The following is a 21,321-nucleotide window of genomic DNA, read 5'->3' on the forward strand; positions in this document are numbered from 1 at the left end:
ACCTGTCTCTGGTTATCACAACAAATTAAAACAAATCATCACTTGGTTGCAGTCTGACTTAGATCCACATGAAGGATTTTATCGAACAGTGGTGACAGGCACAGATGTATTTAATGTTTGCACAGGGCCTGTGTGGTGGAAAATTTTCTCTTTCCTTATTTTACTTTTACTTTTTATCTTTACTTATTTTAGCTTTACTTTTTATCTTTAATTATTTTTACTGTTTTATGATATTGAGCATTTATTACTGTTTATTAATAGTTTTTTGGCATAAGCTGCATAAGCTACATTTTCCTGACTTGACCTTAAGTTTAGTTGGCCATGTGACATATAGTGATGGAAAATTACTATCTTATTATTTAAGGGTTTATTATGGGAAATGAGGAACTGTAACTAAGAAATTGGCAGGAATAAGAATGTGTGTGTAGCTCTCCTACAACTAAACAAAACCCAAAAGATGATGTATGATCAAGGGCATCAAATACTATTCAATCAGAATAATGACATGTTGGCATCATATTTACATCTGAAACGGCATGTTTTGTTTATTTACGTTTTGTTTAATGACTTGTTTAATTGTGTCATTAATGCATTTTGCACAACTACTGCATTATCTTATGAAAATGAAATTAATATAATTTTAAATCCATAAAGTATATAAACAACGAAAATGACATAAGCTTTAACCACATGATTGATTTTAATGTTCAATAATGATTTTAAAAATATGTTTAGATAAAATTATTAGAGGAACGGATTACTGCATCAAATTTTACCTCATATGTGAACGTGTGATTCCGTGCCCCGTGAACTCTGGCGAACTTTGGTGTTGTACTAAGATAAATCTAGAAATCTACTAATATAATGTAGAGAAGTTCACATTTTAAACCATTTTCTACACAGAGGAGGTTAACTGCAAATTACCTTAATGGGGGTTGGAAAGCGTTTCTTGCACGTTTTGATTCCACAGATAGCCAAATGCAGCAGCAACAGCAAAGCTCAAAGCTCAAGACATATTGTGCATATTTAACAGATTAATGGATGCTTCTTTGATTTTGCATGCAAAATACATTTGGCCCAAAAAACAGAGGGGGCATGTGCCCCCTCAGTTTGAATAATAAGAGCTCTGTACATGGTAATGACCTACCCAGTCTCACAAGGTTTTTGATATAGTCACATATTTTTTTAATTCTTTTTTTGTGATATCATCACAAATTTCCGCGTTTTTTCGTGATCGTATAACCAATTCCTGTTTTCGTGTGATTGTCACGTATTGGTTACTCAACTGCTTTTTCCTCTTTTTAAACCATTGTCGCTTCGGTTTAGGGTTAGATTTGGTGCATGCATTAGAATGTCACTTTATACATTGGTTTATACCATTTTTTCTGATTTCTTTTTTATATGTCGCCTGGCGTTAGGGTTAGAGTTGGGTTTGGGCAGGGATGTCATTTTATGTAAATCTAACCCTAAACCGAAGTGACAATGGTAAGAAAATAGGACAAAACAGTTGAGTAACCAATACGTGATAATCACATGAAAACAGGAATTTGTTATACAATCACGAAAAAACGCGAAAATTTGTGATAATATCACAAAAAAAGAATAAAAAATACGTGACTATATAACGAAATTTCGTGAGACTGGGCTGTAATGACATATCATGAGCCTCAAACGCATTTGTTTCTTCATTTTTATGTAAACCTCATGCACACAAAAGACTGCTGGAAAACAGAACAATCTCAACATAACACCAACTATGAAGTCACAGTCGAGATCTACGCCCCAAAAATAAATTACACAATAAATTAAATTAATTACAAAGTTGTTAAAATGCTAAAAATAAAGTTGTGACTGATGAGTTAGCGATACATGCCAATTAATGCTACATGCTATTGTTTAGCTTAATTTCTTTTAGTTAACAATAGTTGTTCTTCAAAATCTGTATTTTCGTCTGATACGGACTCAAAATATAAGGTCTGTTTAATCTTAGGTTTCATATTTATTAAGGTTACACATGTCAGAAACAACAAATATAGATTAGGCCAATTTTATTTGTATTTTATATTTTACATTTTTGTGATGTCAGTGAAAATTTTGACTGATCAAGTAAAATGCTGAACCATCGGATTGCTGAACTGCTCCATCCGCCTCCCACACCCCAAGTCAGAGAGGATGCCGACAGAGATGCAGCCTGTCCCGCTACAGTTTCCAACGAAGACGTCAACCAAAGTGAGCACTTTTAAATAACAGGAACTAGTAATTTACGGTAATAACTTATCGCAGGGCTCGAAATTACAATTTGCCCAGCCATCGCTGTATGTCAAAATTGCACTGACAATGAATCTGTTAAAATCATATATAGATAAGTGTTGCACTACCCAACTACAGTAGGCCTACTTGACATTAAGTTCATTGACTAAAATATATAAGCATCAATTTAGAAACCCTGCATTGGGTTAAGAATGTCATATGTTGTAAAATGTATTTAAATACAGATTAAATTCTGTTATTTTTATATTTATATGAAAATACTGAGGCTTTTATCCAAAGCGACATACAGTGCATTACAAAGTATACAGTATATTAAAGTTTGTTAAAAAACGAATAATCTATAACTAATAATTATTAACTAATCTCTTAAAACACCATGCTTCCCACATCTTTTATGTTTTAGAATATAATATTAATACATATTTTATTAATGTATTAGGCCTACCTGTAGTATTTGCAAAATGTCCCCGTAAATAATTTATGTTAGCATACTCTGGCCTACACTATCTGTTGCAAATCAGGTGTTTCAACAGGTAGTTCACAAGAGTAACTAGACCAGACTATGTGAGAGAATAGTTGTCTAATTTTAATGTGTGAACAGACTAAAAGTGTACTCAAAATTCATGATTAGTTGTCTATTCCTATAGTCTGTGAGCCAGTAGTCTGAAAAATCTGCACCTACAGTATTATCTGCATCAGAAATTAAAGGAGACAGAGAATGAAAAAACATTTTTACCTTGTCTTTGTTGAATAATGGTAGTCTACCTGCATTCACAAACATACAAAAAGATCTAAACATGCTAAACATCTCAGTCTCATAGAAATTCCTCTTTTAGAAATGTCAGCCAGAAAACGCCCCCAATCTGAAAAACTGATGCTTATGACATCACAGGCATCTCACTGCCCCTCCACTTTAAAATAATTGGCTAAATTTTTTGAGTGGCAGCAAAGTCAGCCAATCAGTAATGAGATTGCAAGTTAAGCCAGTAGGGGGAGCCAAATAGGTGCAAAACCACTTGTTTAAAATCCCCCACCCTAATAGAGCAATCTGAGGGAGGTTTTTAGGAAGCTTCTAAGGCATTACAGACCCAAACAAAAAATGTTTTGTCTACATGTCACATCACAGAACAAGGATAAATACCCCGTTCAATCATTCTATGTCACCTTTAAGTAACAATGTTAAATTACTACTAGCCCATTTTGTGGTGATCTACTTGCAAGACTATTTACATGCTGTTTATAACAAAGGGCGTTTATCTATTGCTGGGACACTTAAAAAAATTGAGACGTCCCAAAAGATTCGGGACAGTCCCGAAATCTAAGCTTGTCATGATCAGCTTTTATGTATTCTTGTGTCTTGTTTATTATGATAGGATCATGGCATTGCTACCTCTCTGTTATGACGTCTTGTGGGGTTTTGAGTCGAGTCCCGCCCCCCTTGTATCTAATTAATGATTAATTATTAGTTACTCCTCTTACCTGTTTACCTTGATTAGTTTCGCTATTTAATGTCCTGATATTTTCAGTCTTGTGCTCGTTCATTGTCTTCAGTACTTTGGTTATGTTGGTCATGTTAAGTTTTGTCTTGTTTGCTCCCTCAAGGGCTTCCTGTTATTTATTAAAATTCATTTTTGTAGAGAGCTGCCTTCGTTTGGATTTTGTCTTTGAAAATCATGATAGAATGAACGAGGTATTTACAAACCCAGTGGGCAGCTCTGTTTTGGTTCTTGTCAAGCGTCAGTGTCCTCGTCAGCCTGTTCCTGGCCTGAGTCTTGTGTTCCTGATCTGTGTGTCTCGAGAGGAAGTTACAGGTCAGAGTTTTTCCAGCGGAAATTCTGTGCTGAAGAGCCTTGAGAGTGTGTTCCCGCATGACGAGCCTCTAGAGGATGTCCCGAGTCAAAGAGTCTGAGTTTAAACTTGAACTCTGATGCTATGTTTACACATGGGCGGCTATTTTCATAAACAGACACTTCAACGTCTCTGGTTTCAAAAATAATATCGTGCACACATGTCAGTTTTCAGAAAAGTGTTTATTTACACGTACACGTGCATATATGCCGTCAAGAGAAGCTCAAGCCCACGTAAGCCAATCACTGGCAGCGCTGGTGATGACGCGAACTGATTCTGCTGCAGACTTATCGAGAGTATGAGCATTATTTTCCAAAAACTAAGCAACCCCGCTGCATCAGCAAAACAGAGACAGTTAGCGTGGAAAAAAATAGCTAATCGAGTGAATGCGTAAGTTTACATTTACATGAAGTATTGAGTGTAATAACTTTTTACGTAATGTGTGGAATTTATTTACTTTTTATTTGGATAAAGTAAGGGATTGGGCATAATTATTTAAAGCGTAACTAAACCCCTGGTCAGAGCCTGACTCCACCCACTGGCAATATTTGAAAAATGCAAGAAAAGTGGGCAAATTCCAACGGAGATAGAGGGGTCGCACTAAGCTCGTACCAAGTGTGTGGTGAGATCGTAACAAGGGCGTGGTGAACTTGAACCTGCTTACGTCATGAGTCATTTTTTGGACCCAACATCCAATAGGAAAATTCAACTGCAGTAGCCACCGTTCAACCTGAAGAGGGCAGCACTCAGACGTTTTTACACCATATATTGCAGAATTTAAACAATTTATATCCAAATGTCAAAAAACTTACTAAAATCAATGAACAACACTAATAAAGAATCATTTTTACAGATCATTAACTAAAAAAAAGTTGGTTTAGGGTTTAGTTACTCTTTAAGTTGAAATGACTTCTGATGTAATTACATTACATTGCATAAAATACTGCATATATGATACAACAAATCTGTGTAAAGCAAGAATCAATTTAACCTCATTAATGTTCTAAGGAAAATTTTAATTGAACCTTCTCTCACACAGTAAGTTTACGATTAACTTATGCAATAGTGTTTTTAAAAGAATGAAAAGAATGTTAAATTTCAGAAAGTAGGCAATACTAAGAATTTCCCCTTTTAGAGTATTATTACATTAATCTATTTGCACTGTTGAAGGTCACTGATTTGTAGATAATTACGTTTTCAGTTTCATCTCACTGCAAAATCTATTAATTGAATCTAATGATAATTTTCCTGTAGGTGCAATCCTGCAGGCATTAAAAGAACATGGCATCAGCTGAAAATTAAATATAAAAACATAATTCAAACAAGTAAGGCTTGAGCATATCATTGGTGTAGGCTTTCTTACTTTTGACATATTAAATATCTAAATAGCATTCAGTGTCTAGTGCTGCAGCATTCCTAACATGTGTCTAATTAATGTTTGTTTTCATTTGACTTCTTTTTAGCCAACGGAAAGAAGACAAAAGCTCGGAAAACAGGGGGAGGCCCTGCACCACCAACTTTGACAACTGCAGAGGAAACAGCCTTTAGCCTAAATTCTAAACCGACAATGTAAGAGGCCTTTGTGTGTGTGTGTGTGTGTGTATGTGTGTTTGTTTGCGTGTGTGCGTGTTTGTCTTTTATATTTATATATATATATATATATATATATATATATATATATATATATATATATATATATATATATATATATATATATATATTTCCTGTCATTTAACTTTGCGTGGGTTTTCATTGGTCTCAAAAGATTCTGATGGAAAAATCTGCCTTTTGGCCCTTCCAGTTTCAGCAGAACCCCAGGCAGTTGTAAGTAGCCTACTCAATACCAGAAATTATGACAAGTTGTATTATAAAGTGTGCTAAACCAAATGCTCCTCTTCTCGGGATGGTGGGGATGATGAAACCCTTTCTGCAGGCACAGAGAGGCCTATAGAGGTAATGTTAATATGTGTGTACATCAAGCAGTCTACACATTCACATGTTATTACATTTTTGTGTAGAGTAAGCTATAGAATCTTAATATATATCAAAGTATAAACGCACATTCTTTTCTTCCCCATCCCTACCCCCCAAAACAAACACTCTGATAAAGCACAGATGCTTGGAAAATTTACTCAAAGTACTCAAGTAGTGTCCGCCTCTGTTAACCATAAACTCAGTGTAATTTAATGTGTACCTGCACATTAATACTGTGGATAGACTTTCTATTTACATAGTCTGCCTAATTTTCAGTTGGTGCAATGATGGGTATATGTGTACCATCAATGCACCCAACCACATTGGGAAATCCTGCAGGTAATTTTAATTATTACGTTCAGAGCAAGGTTATTAACTGAACATAATTTTTCGTAATTAAAAGACTTAAACTGATTACAACAGTACTAACCAGCAATCCTGTGAAACTCCTCTTTGATGGTTCTCAGGGGTTTGTGTCCAGGAAACACGACAAAAATGGGTAGAAAGCGCTTGAGAGCGAGGCACACTTTTCTTACTGCTCTGCATACAGTAGCCTTTCTAATATGCTCCGCATCCCCGATATTATACAAAAAGCTTCCATTTGCAAAAAAAAAAACGTAAAGCTGCACAAAGTATCTGCTCGGATGTAAGAGCACGGCCAGGGTGGCTGATATTAGTAATGTGAGGATGGATGAGACTATGAATATATTTAATTGACTGCAACGAAAAACGGTAACGCTCAAACAAAAACGTATGGGGATATAACAAAAAATCCACTATGGGTCTCAAAATCCTTGCCCGACGTAAATTTAATTCTCTACAAATTAATGCAGCCTCCTCATCAATAGGATCTTCCAAAAAAGGACATGCCATTTTAGCATCTTGAATCGTGTCAGAAATGTGGGCAATGAGTAACAAGCTAAATACCGCTTCCACTTTAAAAGAGGTGAGGAGACATAAATAAACTCAGAGTTTGCAGAATAAAACCTGCTCCCGACCAGGTTAGGTTCATAGAGTAAGTTACCCCGGAAACAGACTCTGCGTTTAAGTTACATCTCCTTCTGAAACAGGCTTTACTTACCCCGCTGTCTCAGGTTTAACCTACCTCCCATTTTGAAACAGAAAACTCTGAGTTTCCCTCATTTCAGGGTTAACAAACTCAGAGTTTTCACTTAACCACCTTTCTGAAACGGGCCCCTGATGTTTTTCAGTCTTTCTTTGCTCATTCATTGTCTTCAGTTCTTTGGTTATGTTGGTCATGTTAAGTTTTGTCTTGTTTGCTCCCTCGAGGGCTTTCTGTTATTTAATAACCCTCTGAGTGAGTGTAATCATTGTAAAGGTACTGTTTGGCACTCGTAAAAATAAACACAGTGTTAGTGTTTGGTTGGCCAGCGAGAGGTTTACTTTTGTGCAGAAAAAAGCTCAAAAGAAGAACTGCTTATCGTTGTCTGGATTTTTTTGGTGTTTTTCTAATCATTATAGTAGAAACACAACAAGGGACAAGCGTGAAAAACTTATCAATGTTTGTTAACAGTTGCCGCCGCCCTTACTCCCTCAAGTGTTGATCATGAAAGCAGTATGTGTGCACACGCGAGTGATCCTGTGTATAATAAACTTGCTGTCCGGAGATATAAGCTTGGACGCAACTAAATAAGGATTGTACTGTTTGCAATCGCGTATTTTATAAGAATACCAAAAAGCGCGTTGAACTTGACTCATGTGTTTGTGTATGTGCGTTCCGTCGCATTAACTGTTTGACGGAAGACAAAGAAAACACTCGCGTCTAGAGATACTGACACACATACGCAAGTAAATACGGATTTAGATGTCATTTTAGGTGCACTCGGATGAAACAACAAGGAATGGAAAGACTGGATTGTGGATTGCGTATCCATTGATTGCAGGAAGGACGAGTTATGCATATGGATGTTTCTGCTCGTTCACTTCAATGGCGCGGGGGTGTGTCGATCTCATCTCATAACAGATAAACAGGTAACAGGAGAAAGACAGTACTTCTCCTCCTTCTCATACAGTTTACACCAAATGACAATATCTGGTTTCGATCTCACTTACATCATTTAACTCCCTGGGGTCCAAAAACGCGGGGTCGCGTTTTGACGCATTTTTTCCTGTTTCCTATGACATCCACTTAAAATACTCTGTCATTCATAATCATACACATACATGTAATACATCATTCAAAACCGTGAAGTGTCTACTTTAATGTGAGTGCCTTCATAATAACAACAAAACCGTGTGCTTTTGGCAAATAAAGAAAATAAACAGGGAGTGCATTTCGACATCTCAGTCTCCTTGACCATCTTCCTCAAACACGTTACAAACATGAACTGATAACTCCGCCAATACTTGTCACACGAACATGATACATATGTCTAAAGAAAGCCTGAAATGTCTATTTTGCCTTGATGTAATTAAAATCTGAAGAAATCATTGTCTGTTTGTGTAATCGACATGTAAGTAAAGAGAGGTACAGTTTTTCTGGCTCGACCTCATTAGCACTAATGTGATCCCACCTACCGTGTGCGCGCCATTCATATGGAAATTACCTGATGCGGGCTATGCAAACAAGATCAACGCCCCCAAACAATGCTTTAAGACACAGCAAGTTTTGACAGTTTCATTCACTTATCGACGCGCTGGGAAGATGACACGCTTTACAGGTGAGGAGCTCTACAGATGCTCCTGGACAGCGAGGAAGAGTTCACTGCTTCTTCAGACGAAGAGCAGGACTCTGACGATGAACGTTTGTATTTTGAAGAGCGACTTGATCCAGCTGAGGATATAATTTCTGAAGAGTACGTTTTACCTACATTTGTTGAAATGTTGTGTGATGTAAACTTTTATACACTGTATACTGACTATTTGCAAGCAGATATTCAATCATGTAGCCTCGTAACTTGTATTTACATTAAAATGATAGTTCTTACATTAAACCGTATGCTGATGAGTGTAATGTGAATATGTTATAAAGCAATATCACTACTATAACTAGGAATGTTGCTGTATCAGTTTCACCTTCGTTTGATACTCGCATTGGGAGGGCATGCAGAAGCCCAATTGAGAACAAGAAAGGGTACGTCCACATGTAACCATTTTTTTTCTTTTATTCATTCACAATATTTGTATTACTGACATGTTGCTTACATGATAACAGTAAATGTGCCCGGAGATTGTCATCATGCACAAATATGCATGTATCTGTTCGGCTGTAAATGTTTTGATGTAGCCTTGATGTGCTAGAGAGATATGTCATGTGTTAATTTTTAGCCATAAAGATGTCCGGTAATGGCCCGTTAACAAACATATACAGCATCTCTGTACCCAATTATCTTATCTCAGCTCTACTGCTTTACTGCCTTATTTATTGCTTCAAACGTTTGTGACTGTGGAGAATACATTATTAACTATTAAAAAAGTGTTCTCAATATTAGTAATACTGATGTGTTGCTTTGTACTTTGAAAAAACATGATATTAATTAAGATATGTTTTCAGGAATGTGTCTGCAACACCAACTTCGTCTGGTACTCGCACAAAGGCACGCAGCTGCGCAACTGGGAACAATAAAGAGTACGTCAACATGTACCCATTTTTCTGTTATGCCTGCACTATATTAGTATTACTGATTTGTTGCTTAGTACTTTGGAAAATGCACGATGATACTAATTATGATGATGATTATTTATTTTTTTAGGAATATGGCTGAAACACTTTCGCTTTCATTTCCTCGCACGAGATCACACAGCAACGCGACCCACATTCATCAAGTGTAAGCCACATTTACCCATGTTTCTGTTATGCGTGCACTATATTAGTATTGGTAATGTGCTGCTTTAGTGCTTTGGAAAATACATGATGATGATTTTTTTTTTTTTTTTTAGGAATGTGGCAGCATCACTTTCACTTTTACCCACTACTCACAAACGTCATAGGTCTCCTTCAGTTCTCAAAGCAACTGAGACTAATGTGTAAGTACAGTTTATTAAAGTGTCACTACTATAGTAAAATACTGAGTAATATTTTTATTTTATATTTTGTTTTAAATGTTTCTAACCCAAATCATTTATTTATTTATTTACAGATTTACCACTGACAGTGACAAGGCCCCTGTTGCAAAGAGAGTCAAGACCAACATCCAGGCAAGCAGCAGCAGGTCCGTTCTGCCATGGAAAACAGAGGCTGATATTGATGTGGTTCCACACACTTTGCGTTTCTTTCCTGCACGAGAACCTGGACCACAGCCGAGTCCTGCAGATGCACACACACCCCTGAGTCTCTTCAGTGGATGGACACACGAGAGGTTTTTGTCTGTTCAACAATACACCCTGCTTATACAGAAGAGACAGTGCAGAGGAGGGTAAAATCACAAGACGCATGAAGCACAAAGACATTTCCGTGTCCTGCACCTGTGACTGCCTACAATCAACACATGGGGGTGTTGACCTTTCTGATCAGATGATACAGTACTAAACTGTAGTGCACAGCACAAGACAATGAAGTGGTACAGAAAGATCTTTTTACACTTCTTGGACATTTAACTCCATTTTCAAAAAGTTACAGTGTGTAATGGTTTACAAATGTATACCTTATTTTTTATATTGTGAAGTATTTTCAGATGCACACCAAACTGTACATTCATAGCTGACATTTAGAATAATTTTCTTTTAATTAGAGCCATATTGTACTGGTCATATAGAATATTGTTACATGTATACATATTGTTACTTTATTATTTATAATTACAATGAAGCTTCTTTATTTATAATTACAAAAAAGCTTCTTAACTCTATTGTATTGTTCATGTTTTTAGCATTTTTTGCAACCCTATAAGACTTTTATTTTACTAATTTCAGATAAAAATAAAGTCATAAGTCTTTTGTACTGTATTGTAACCTATTTTTTTTTAACTACAAGCAAAAGATTTTCTCTTTAAAGGCTCTCTAAGCGAATCTGCGAGACGTTAGTTATTGTTGACGTTTGAAACTGTTTTCAAACAGACAGAGCGTAGCTAACTCCTCCCCCTCCCTTCCGTGCTTTCATGAACGCGCCCAACCCCCACCCCAAATCCTTTTTGTCGTTTATTGGCTGGAATACTTTGTTTTGTTTTGTGATGCTAGGTTTGGCCACTTGTTGATATTGCCGTTTGTGAAGCCTGGGCTGTCTACAGAGATCGCGTTTTTTTACAGTTTGATCAGCGGACAGGCAGCAAGCAGATAGTGAGGAGATGTTTCCGGTATGTAACAAAAAAATGTTTTATGGTCTAAAACGCTTCAATTCGCTTAGAGCGCCTTTAAGTCTCCCCACATTCATTCTTTTGTCCCAACATTCCTCACTGAGCCATTAGGAGGTTGGGTCTCTGGTGTGAAACACATCAATATTCATGACCATTGACCCTCCCTTGCATATTGCCTTTACACAGCAAAAAGTGTCTTACAAAAGTTAAATCAATGTATTGTTTCATGTGAATGAGTGGGTTAAATGGTTTTTACATCTTTTTGTAGCAAATTCTCTACTCATGTTAAAAATTTTTTAGGATGTGTTCCTTGGCCTTATTTCAGCAACTTTTTGTTTTCTTTTTTTTACTAACCACGCATAAACATCATTTACTTAAAAATACAAACATGTACATACATTTATCTTACATATTATTATAGCACAGTTTGTGCTGAATACAGTGTTATGTGATATTAGCCATTAATGTGTTTTAAAGCAACTGAAAAAAGACCAAACGTGAGAGCATGTCAGAACCTCTGACAGTGTCCCAAAAGGGTCCGGACCCCAGAGGGTTAAAAGCAGACATTCCAAGCATTATGCAGACATTTATCTACATAAGTTTTCGTTAAGTTACAGTAAATTTTTCTGACGTGTTTCTGAATGGGCTTCACTGAGGGAGAGAGAACAAAACGTGCATCATGTTTATTTTTATTGGAGTGGACATAAAAAACTAGACACTTTAACGTTTTAAATGATGTATAAATCATATCTGTATGTCCAAAATCAGTAATCTTAGTCTCATTGCGGAGTGATTGAAAAATAAAGAGTTTGCGGCGCCCGCAGTCGACCCCAGAGTGTTAAAAACAACACATTAGTGTTGATTCTGGGACAACACACTAAATGCTTTGTCCCAGAATCCACCCATCTCTGTGTTATTATTGAAACAACACATTTTGTGTTACTTTTAACACAACTTGTGTTGAATTTTAACACAAAATCAACACAAAATGACACATAATGTGTTCAAATTACACATAATGTGTTAAAAGCTTAACACAAAAAGTTATGTAAAAAATTAACACTACTTTCTAAGAGTGTAGCTGCTGCTTTTCATCGTCAGACCGATAGCACTCCTTTCACTGGTGACTTTGTGTGTGAGGCCACATAAATGTTACAACGCTGTCATTAAGTTGAAGTTATCACATTATAAAGTACAGTCCACGCTCCGCCCTGCTCACTCGCTGTTTGGTTTTTATTACAGCGTACTTAGTACTGGGAGCTCCCTCTGCTGCCCATAAGGTGCCTCTGCGCACCAGCCATTTCAAACCCAGCCTCCAGTATCTGGGCCACGCCTCCTTATTTGCATACACTCCTCAATCCTCAAATGCCCAATCCTAAATGGATAAATGATTAAATGCACAAAATCCCTAAATTCCCTATCCTAAATCCGCAATAGCTAAATGACCAATTGCCAAATCCTAAATACCAAATAAATTTTTTACTTAGACTTTAAGTTTTCGACTTCGACTTTTAGTTTCAAATTTAGACTTTTAGTTTTCGTTTAAGACTTTTAGTTTTAGACTTTTAGTTAACAATCTGACCCGAAAATCCCTCCATAGGAAACAAGCTTATAAATCAAACAGAATGATGTTTATTGAAAATGTGAAGTAGCAGAAAGTTTTCTGTGATGGTTGGGGTTAGATTTTTCGGTTAGGGGAAGCAGTGGTGTAGTGGTGCCTGGAGAAGTGGGTATACTCTTAATTCATGCCCCCGTTTTTTTAAAGTAGAAGTGGGTATACCCCATGCCATCTAATAAAGAAGTGGGTATACTCCGTATACCTGCATATACCCTGCACTCAGTGCCGGTCCTAGATGCTGGGGGGCCCTAAGCAAAGCTTTGTGAGGGGCCCTCTGTCAGTGCATTCAGACCCTTATAGCATAGCACACATACATCTCGGAGACGTCTATTTGATGTCTGCGTTTACATCTGCAAGATGTCTTATTTAAATTGTTTTCTCATCTGCAATACGTCTGTGAGACGTCTCCTAAAAGATGTCATATAGACATATTGAAGATGTCTGCAAGACGTTTTTGATTTAGAATGTATGTAAACCAGCTCTTTTCCTTTATAAGATGTTTTTACACACCAGATGTATTCCAGATCTCCAGATCTTTACCAGACATCTCACAGACGTACCTGTGCTATCTGGGTAAAACCCAGTCAATGTTGCTGTTAGTTAGTTGTTAACTAACCACATAGTGTATTATCTTATAGCTGTATAATATACCCATATGCACATTACTTTGAAACCCTGACTGATAAACTTGCTGATTATAACATGAAACATGTATTTGCTGATAAGTTGTTTTGATTTAAAATGTGTTGTGAGAAGCACTAAAAAATTAACCTGATCTAAATGAATGTAATGAATCAAATTAAATTACATATAAATACATACTGTTAATACACAGGGGTTAAATTGGGATTTGTTATGTGGGGGGGGGGCTCTGTGGGGAGGGGTACTTCGAGGGGTAACATGTTTAATACTGATGACAGCAAAGCCACTGGTGTGTTTCAATGACATTCTGGACCTCTGATAGGATTTGATAAGTTTCAGCTTTAAAAGAGCATTTCACCCGTAGAAACATTAATCTTTATTGAAAGTGTTATATTTGTAGTCGAAATGTAACATACATTTAGAATTTGGTGCCTATTTGACAGAGAAAAGGGGTGTTTGTAGTCTCATTCCCTCAACAAAGACATTGCACTTCCTTCTTTCAATGATGCAAAATGATGATTTTTACATCATTGAAAGAAGGATGTGCAACACTGAAATCTGTATTTCTCCAGTCTCAGCGGCAACTGAGGAAATGATGCATGACCATTCAAAAACATGACTGGAGTTCTATCTATACAAAGCTTAATGCAAATGGGTGAAGTGTCCCTTTAAAGCTGTCACAGAGGTTGACCCCAAATATTTTAAAAATAGTGTCTGATTTTAAATATTGCAAATCTATGAGTTTGACACCCTATATCCATTTGTTGCACATGTCATTATGCACAACTGATCAAACTTTAAAGGAAGTTAAAAGAATCAATCTCCTTGAATAATTCTAGGCATAAGATGCCCAAAAAGACTCAATTAACAAGATAAGGTACAACACACAGTACTGTATCAGCAACATGTCTTAGAAATTAGCCATAGAGATTCCCTATGCTGGTCAGCAGCTACAATCATATAGTTAGGTTTGATTTGTGTAATCAAAATACATTATTTTATTATCTATACAATGAGTTATATCCAGTGTTATCCAGTTAACATACTGTAATTAAACGAGTGACATATACTTTAATCCTTTACAAATTTCAAGTCTTCTATTAAGTTTTCTCGACGTGGGCACCATTCTTACCTCTCTCTCTCTCTCTCTCTCTCTCTCTCTCTCTCTCTCTCTCTCTCTCTCTCTCTCTCTCTCTCTCGTCAAATTATCCTGCACGAGAGCGCGTTCTTGAAGTTCAAAGGAAAAAGCGCGTGTTTTCGCGGCAATTGTGTCACCCAATTCGCGTCATTTGAATCGCCCCATGCTAAGACGCGTGTCTTTACATTGACTTAATCTGCTCGCGCAAATCCTTTATCTTGTTCCCTTGCTTCACGTTTTTTTCCCTTTATTCTGCTCCGGACGGATAGTTTTGTCTTTGTTTTAAATCAATGGTGGGCATATAATATGCGCATCGTTACCAAATCACTCTTCTGCGTCATGCACGCGGCCGTTTCTAAATTTGAAGGCTGCAACCATAGATATGTATATAAAGGCTAGATGGCTCAAGGCGGAGTCAGCTGTGTCGTCACTTGGCGGCCATCTTAGGTCAGTGCTGCCATAGTGCTGCTCCCTGCTGCTGTGGACGGAAGGTGAGTGACATACGCCAACTAAAATGCTCGTAACTTGCTGAATTCTTAACGGATTTACAAACGGTTTGGTTTTTTACAAACGTTATTAACGTGGCTATAATTCTGGATGCTTTAACATGTTTCATGAATTTTTTATTTATTTTTAGTATACGTATTCAGTGTCATAGGTACATCTTTGACGTTTATAACAAACCAATCCGTTTGAAAATCGGTAAAAAATTAAGCAAGTTATGGTCATTTAAAAGTACCTGCATCATTAAAACTCAATGCTACGAGTGAGCGAGCGCCCTGTCCTAAGATGGCCGCCAAAATGCGGACGTTCCACTCAATTGGCCATCAGCGCGGACGAGCCATCTAGCCTTTATATACATATCTATGGCTGCAACCTCCGGATCATGTCGCATATGCGCGCTGCATACGTCATCAAGCCTGATTTATTTAAGTTAAATAAGCATTTCATTTGCAAGTCATAAGCATAATATAACAATTAACCATTAACTAAGAATAATAGTCAACATTATAATTGTTAATATTCTAAAATACGTTTTTATGACGCATATGCAGCCTACAAATGTGACCTCTGAAGGCTGCAGCCTTCGGATTGAGAAACTGCCTGCATGTTGTCCGAGTACATATCAGTGATTTAAGAAATCATTAAGTATTTTTAAAAACCTGCACAAATTCGGAAGTTTGCAAATTATTTAAATTATAGCGTCTTGTTTTCATTAAACATAATAATAATTTTTCTTTGATATAATGGTTTTAAATAATTCTGAGATCAAGGGGGCCCTCTAGTGGTGCGGGGCCCTATGCAAATTGCGTACTTTGCGTATAGGAAAGACCGGCACTGCCTGCACTACACCATTGAGGGGAAGGGAATATAAGTTACAGTTTGTACAGTATAAAATGCATTAAGTAAGGGATAATGTAGAGGCAGCCGGTAGTTATTGGGAAATAAGCCCCGACAGTGTGATCAGGACCCGACGCGAAGCGGAGGGTCTTGTATCACACTGAAGGGGCTTATTTCCCAATAACTACCGGCTGCCTCTACATTATCCCGCTTATTACACGGCTACTTGCCACATAAGAAAAAAAACTGGACATGAATATGAATTTGAAACATTTTATTGGCATATTTGTTTTAAATTAACATTTTTATCCTTCCGCAAAACTTTGCACAGATGCATAAAATGATCGTAATACCTAATTATGATCCTCTGCTTCATACTTGTCTCCATTTTTTCTCTTTTAGCCAGTCTTTGAGACCGGTCAAGACCACAACTGATGGCACATCACAAATTAATTTTTTTTATCATTAATTTTATGCAGTTTATTCAGGTTTGGCATATGATGTTGGCATTGTTTAAGCATTGTTTAAGTTTCTCCCAATGACAATTTTTCTAATTTTATTAGGGATGCAACGAATCCAGGATTCGGATTCGGCCGAATACTGGGCTTTTTGATGAGGTTCGACCGAATCTTAGATTTTTTTTCCACCGAACCGAACCCCAGGCTTGCGCTACGCTAGTTGACGTCACGCGGCCGTTGATTTCACACATTGGGTGCTGACGTGGAGATAAGGTTTTTTTTTTCCGGTGAGCCTTAGGGGCGGTTCACATTTCGTGGACGCACCTGTAAAAAACTAGCGCATCGCACCGCATCACTTTTATTATGCATAGGCTTATAGTAATTGTCAAAATAGTTTTTCCCTCTTGTCATTCTGGCATAATGTTGCCTATCCTTTTTTTACAGTTAAAATCAAATAAAATGAAACATACACTGCTGTGGACGTTGTTTACTTCATTAAATTGTTTTACTGTGTTAATGGAATAAGGATGCGAGTAGGATTCGGTATTCGGATTCTTAAACAGTGGATTCGGTATTCGGCCGACCCCAAAAAATCTGGATTCGGTGCATCCCTAAATTTTATTACTAAAAACACCTGCATTGTGTTAAGTGGTTTCGCAAACCATGGAAAGACAGTTCAGAATAAATGGTTAAGAGTTATTATTTGTTAATAGACAAAGATAAATTCCCACATATCTGCAATGCCTTTGGTTATTTTATCAACTTCTCTGATGGCACACACGCACGCACACGCACGCACGCACGCACGCACACACACACACACACACACACACACACACACATTCTGGTTTCCATGTTTTGTGGGGGCATTCCATAGACTTAATGCTAGTGTTGTAGTCAAGACCACCTAAACTGAGACCAAGTCATGACCAAGACAAGACCAAGACTTTAAAGGGTCGAGACCGAGTCAAGACCAAGACCAAAACAAGCCGAGACCAAGTCAAGACCAAGACCATTGCAAGTCACTGCATTAAAACACTTATGATAAAATGTGGAATATGCATATGATAAGGTACTTCTTGTCTGTGTGTGTGTGCATGTGTGTGTGTGTGTGTGTGTGTGTGTGTGCCTGGTAATTATCACCTTGTGGGGACCCCACAAAGATAGGAATACCAGTGTTTTTGTGACCTTGTGGGGACATCTAGCTATTTTGGGCCCTATGAAAAAATAGGGGGTTGGGCCCCCACCATACCCATTTCACACCAAACATACAATCCAACCTACTGTAGCTATTCAAAATCTTTGTCTGTAATTTAATAATACAGAACTATTTATTTTGCTATTGTTTTGACCACAGTTATCAGTATTTATACAGTGGATACCTAAAATGTCTGCAGCTAAGATAATTTATAGTGCAATGTAAATTTAATTGAAAAATACAGTACATTAAATCAAATATTCAGAGAAAATGCAACATTCTTAAAAATTAAAGATAAATGTGACCCTGCCTGTGAAAACCCAGCTGAAGTATTTCTTTGTAATTTACTGTTTTCCACATAAAATCATCCTATATAATGTAAAGAACATTTTGTGAAAATATAAACTTGATATCTTTAATATTGACTGTGTAATGTCATGTCAGCGATTGAAATCATAGTGAAATTAATGCTTGAAATTAAACTGTGATGCTTTTCATCTCACAATAAGATTTGAGACTTTTCTGATTTTCTCAGTGACATACTGTATACTTCAGCTGTTACACACACGAGGGGACGAACTAAGTGTGTGATGAGATCGTAACAAGGCGTGTTGAGCTTGAACCTGCTTACATCACGAGGCATTTTTTGGACCCAACATCCAATACAAAAATTCAACTGCAGTAGCCACCGTTTAACCTGAAGAGGGCAGAGTTTTTACACCAGTATTGAAACACTTTATATCCAAATGTCAAAAAACTTACTAAAATCAATTAACAACAGTAATAAAACCCCATTCTTACAGATCATTAACTAAAAAAGTTGGTTTAGGGTTTATTACTCTAAGAAAACAGCTATACTGTAATTAAAGGATTCTTCAGACTGTTTTTTAATCAACGGGGCTCTAAAATGAAATGAATGACAACTATAGCAGATTACAACATAGATTTCCATTGATTTCTTAAACCTGTTGCAAGTTGAAAAGCTTTAATATACATAACTGGACTAGTTTAGCCATAGTTGCATTTCAGTTTTATCACAACAAACTCGATTCACGACTGCATAAAAATACTTCCTTGGCATATTGCAATACAAAACTAGTGTGTAACTGATCGCATTTCTAGTTTATGTTAATTAGCTTATACGGGCTACGTTAAAGAGCACCTATTATGGGATACACGTTTTTAAACATACTTTTGTGTGTAAGTGTGTATTAGTACATGCTAACGATATTCAAAAAGTACATACCTCAAAGAAAACGATGACGCGAGTTATCGTCTCTAACGTTCGAGGAGTACAAAAAACACTCGGATTGTAGGCAACAGTTTACTTCCTGGGATTAGTGACGTAGATAAGACCAACATTATCATAGTTCAGCCCTCTCTGCTTTGCTTGGGTACGCCCTCAAAGACGGGGGTGGGGAGCGCCGAGTCAGAAGAGAGCTAAAATGGTGGAGGTTGTGAGTCCCTGCTTGACTCTGTTTGCAAACTCTTGTTTCATTGTTTAAGCGATTAAATCTCTCGAGTAGACGCTGTCTCTTTAGATGCGAGGGCAAAATAGCACTTTATGGACTTCCACAGAGGACATCATGTTTAATACGGTTCCGGAAAAATCCAGTCAGAAGTTGTTCACGGAGTTTTCACAATAACTGCTTCTCATGAACCGAAGTTGGATTTGCGCGACGTCTCCTCTTGAAAGTTGGATTACTGTGCACTTCTGGATCACAGGCTGTAAGTATTCACGTTTATTATTTGCCTTTTACTGTACGTTACGTAACCGGTAACCGGAGATTAACATAATGTGCGTGTAGAGCTAAGCTTGCAAGCTAATTGTTTTGTGTTGTAATACTGTATTTCATAAACAACGTACCATATTTACACACGTGTATGTTGAATTATGCAGACTATCGTTTTTTTTTTATCGATGTTGGTTTAGACATGTTTACAAACTTGCTAAGTTGCTAAGCTAAATACAAATACAAATGCCAGCTAACGTTAAACTGTTACCAGTAAAATTTGTTCTCATGATCAAACTCAAGAAACTCTAAGTACAGATGATTTGTTTAAAGTTATATGTATTTTACTGTTGTATTTACTTGAAGCTTTCTTAGATTTTGAAACGAAGTAAACACATAATGTGTGTTGCTAATGTTGGGCCATGTAATATGTAATACATTTACGTTTTAATGAATAGTCTAACGATTTATAGTCGTTGTACTCTATTGTTATAATATGTCTTTTTGACTGAATATCCTAGATTCGCAGCTGGACACTGTATGCAAACATGCAACATCATAACACACAGTACAAGGAGTCAGACTGGCATATGAGGAGCAAAGGTGTGTAACACATATGATGTATTTAGCTAGTGAAACCACTACCAGTCTTAGATGTATAACTGATGATGACAAAGTTTTTTTTCTCTGCATAATAATAGGAACCCAGGCAGTAGCATCGTTTCACAATGTTTCCATCACCATCATCAGTGGATGCCTTTGCTGTCCGTAGCCTGAGATTTCAGATTTGCAGCAAAAAAAATTTGATTTTCTCATTTATTGGAATGCTATGCAGGTATTTAAGTATTTTAGTAACTTTGTTAAATAAAGTAGTATTTACTTTTACAATAAATTAATTGCTTGTTTATATTTTACAGGTATTTGTACCTTGCAGCCATCCATTACAATGTCACCAAGCCGTAACAAAAGCAGGAGAGGGAAAGTACAAGGCTATGTTCCCAAAACACAAATGACATACCGTAAGCAGTAATGTTTTATTTCAAATACATTCATAATTAAAAACTTAATGTATGAAGCAGGGAAATAAATGATCAAAACAAAAGATTTATTGACTGCAATATTTCTACAGTTATGTGGAGGATGTGATCAGGCTTGTGTTTGATGAGGTATTTGAAGACAAGCTGAAGGAAACCCCGATTCCAATGGACCTGGCATCACAGTTTGAGAGACCTTCAAAAGAGGACGTGATTGCATGCCATCTTCAGTGCAGGGGTCGTCGAAAGCCAAAATTGTGACCGATCTGATCAGGAAGCTCCAAGCGTATCTGGAGAACAACACACGACAGGATGATAACCTTATAGTGTCGTCTTAAATAGCACCAGCTGACAAAGCTTTGATATGCCATTTATCTGAATAGATAGCTGTAAGAAATGAATTGAACAATTTTTGAAACAAGAGCACAATATGGTTAATAAAGTATGTTTATTTGTATATTGTTTAACATTTAAATATATATTTGTAATAAATAAAAAAAACTTTTGACTGACTATTATATTTTCTTTAAAGTTGCATCTTTTGTTCTTTTGGGTACTTTGTTACTATAATGATACTTTAGTGTTATTGGTTTAAAAATGTAATAAAACTTACTCTAGTCCTGCACCTCAAAAGCTTATAGTCGGTACAATAAATGTTCTGTGTGTAGGGATTTAGACAATTTGTGCAAAACCTGGATGATGAATCACGCAGGTAAGAGGCCCTGGAACCTGTTGCATTCTCCTTAAAACCTAATAAGTAAAAACATAGCACTTATAAGTAAGCTGTCTTTCATAAAAAAGTTTACCATAGTGA

General features: G+C 36.8%; 1 protein-coding gene and 1 long non-coding RNA gene across 3 annotated transcripts in view; one reads left to right on the top strand and one right to left on the bottom strand.

Annotated features, from left to right (window-relative positions):
• Positions 1 to 21,321, bottom strand: part of LOC135743747 (transmembrane 4 L6 family member 5-like) — a 35,620-nt gene that overhangs the window by 8,773 nt on the left and 5,526 nt on the right. The window lies entirely within an intron of this gene.
• On the top strand, positions 20,016 to 20,928 carry LOC135744004 (uncharacterized). Of its 2 annotated transcripts, XR_010530642.2 has the most exons (4): positions 20,016 to 20,076; positions 20,175 to 20,308; positions 20,391 to 20,492; positions 20,603 to 20,928. It is a non-coding gene; the product is annotated as an uncharacterized lncRNA (long non-coding RNA). The 2 variants fall into 2 exon arrangements; XR_012336237.1 differs by having other exon boundaries at positions 20,391 to 20,928.

This window comes from Paramisgurnus dabryanus, chromosome 2 (assembly GCF_030506205.2).
Source record: "Paramisgurnus dabryanus chromosome 2, PD_genome_1.1, whole genome shotgun sequence".
Lineage (NCBI taxonomy): Eukaryota > Metazoa > Chordata > Actinopteri > Cypriniformes > Cobitidae > Paramisgurnus > Paramisgurnus dabryanus.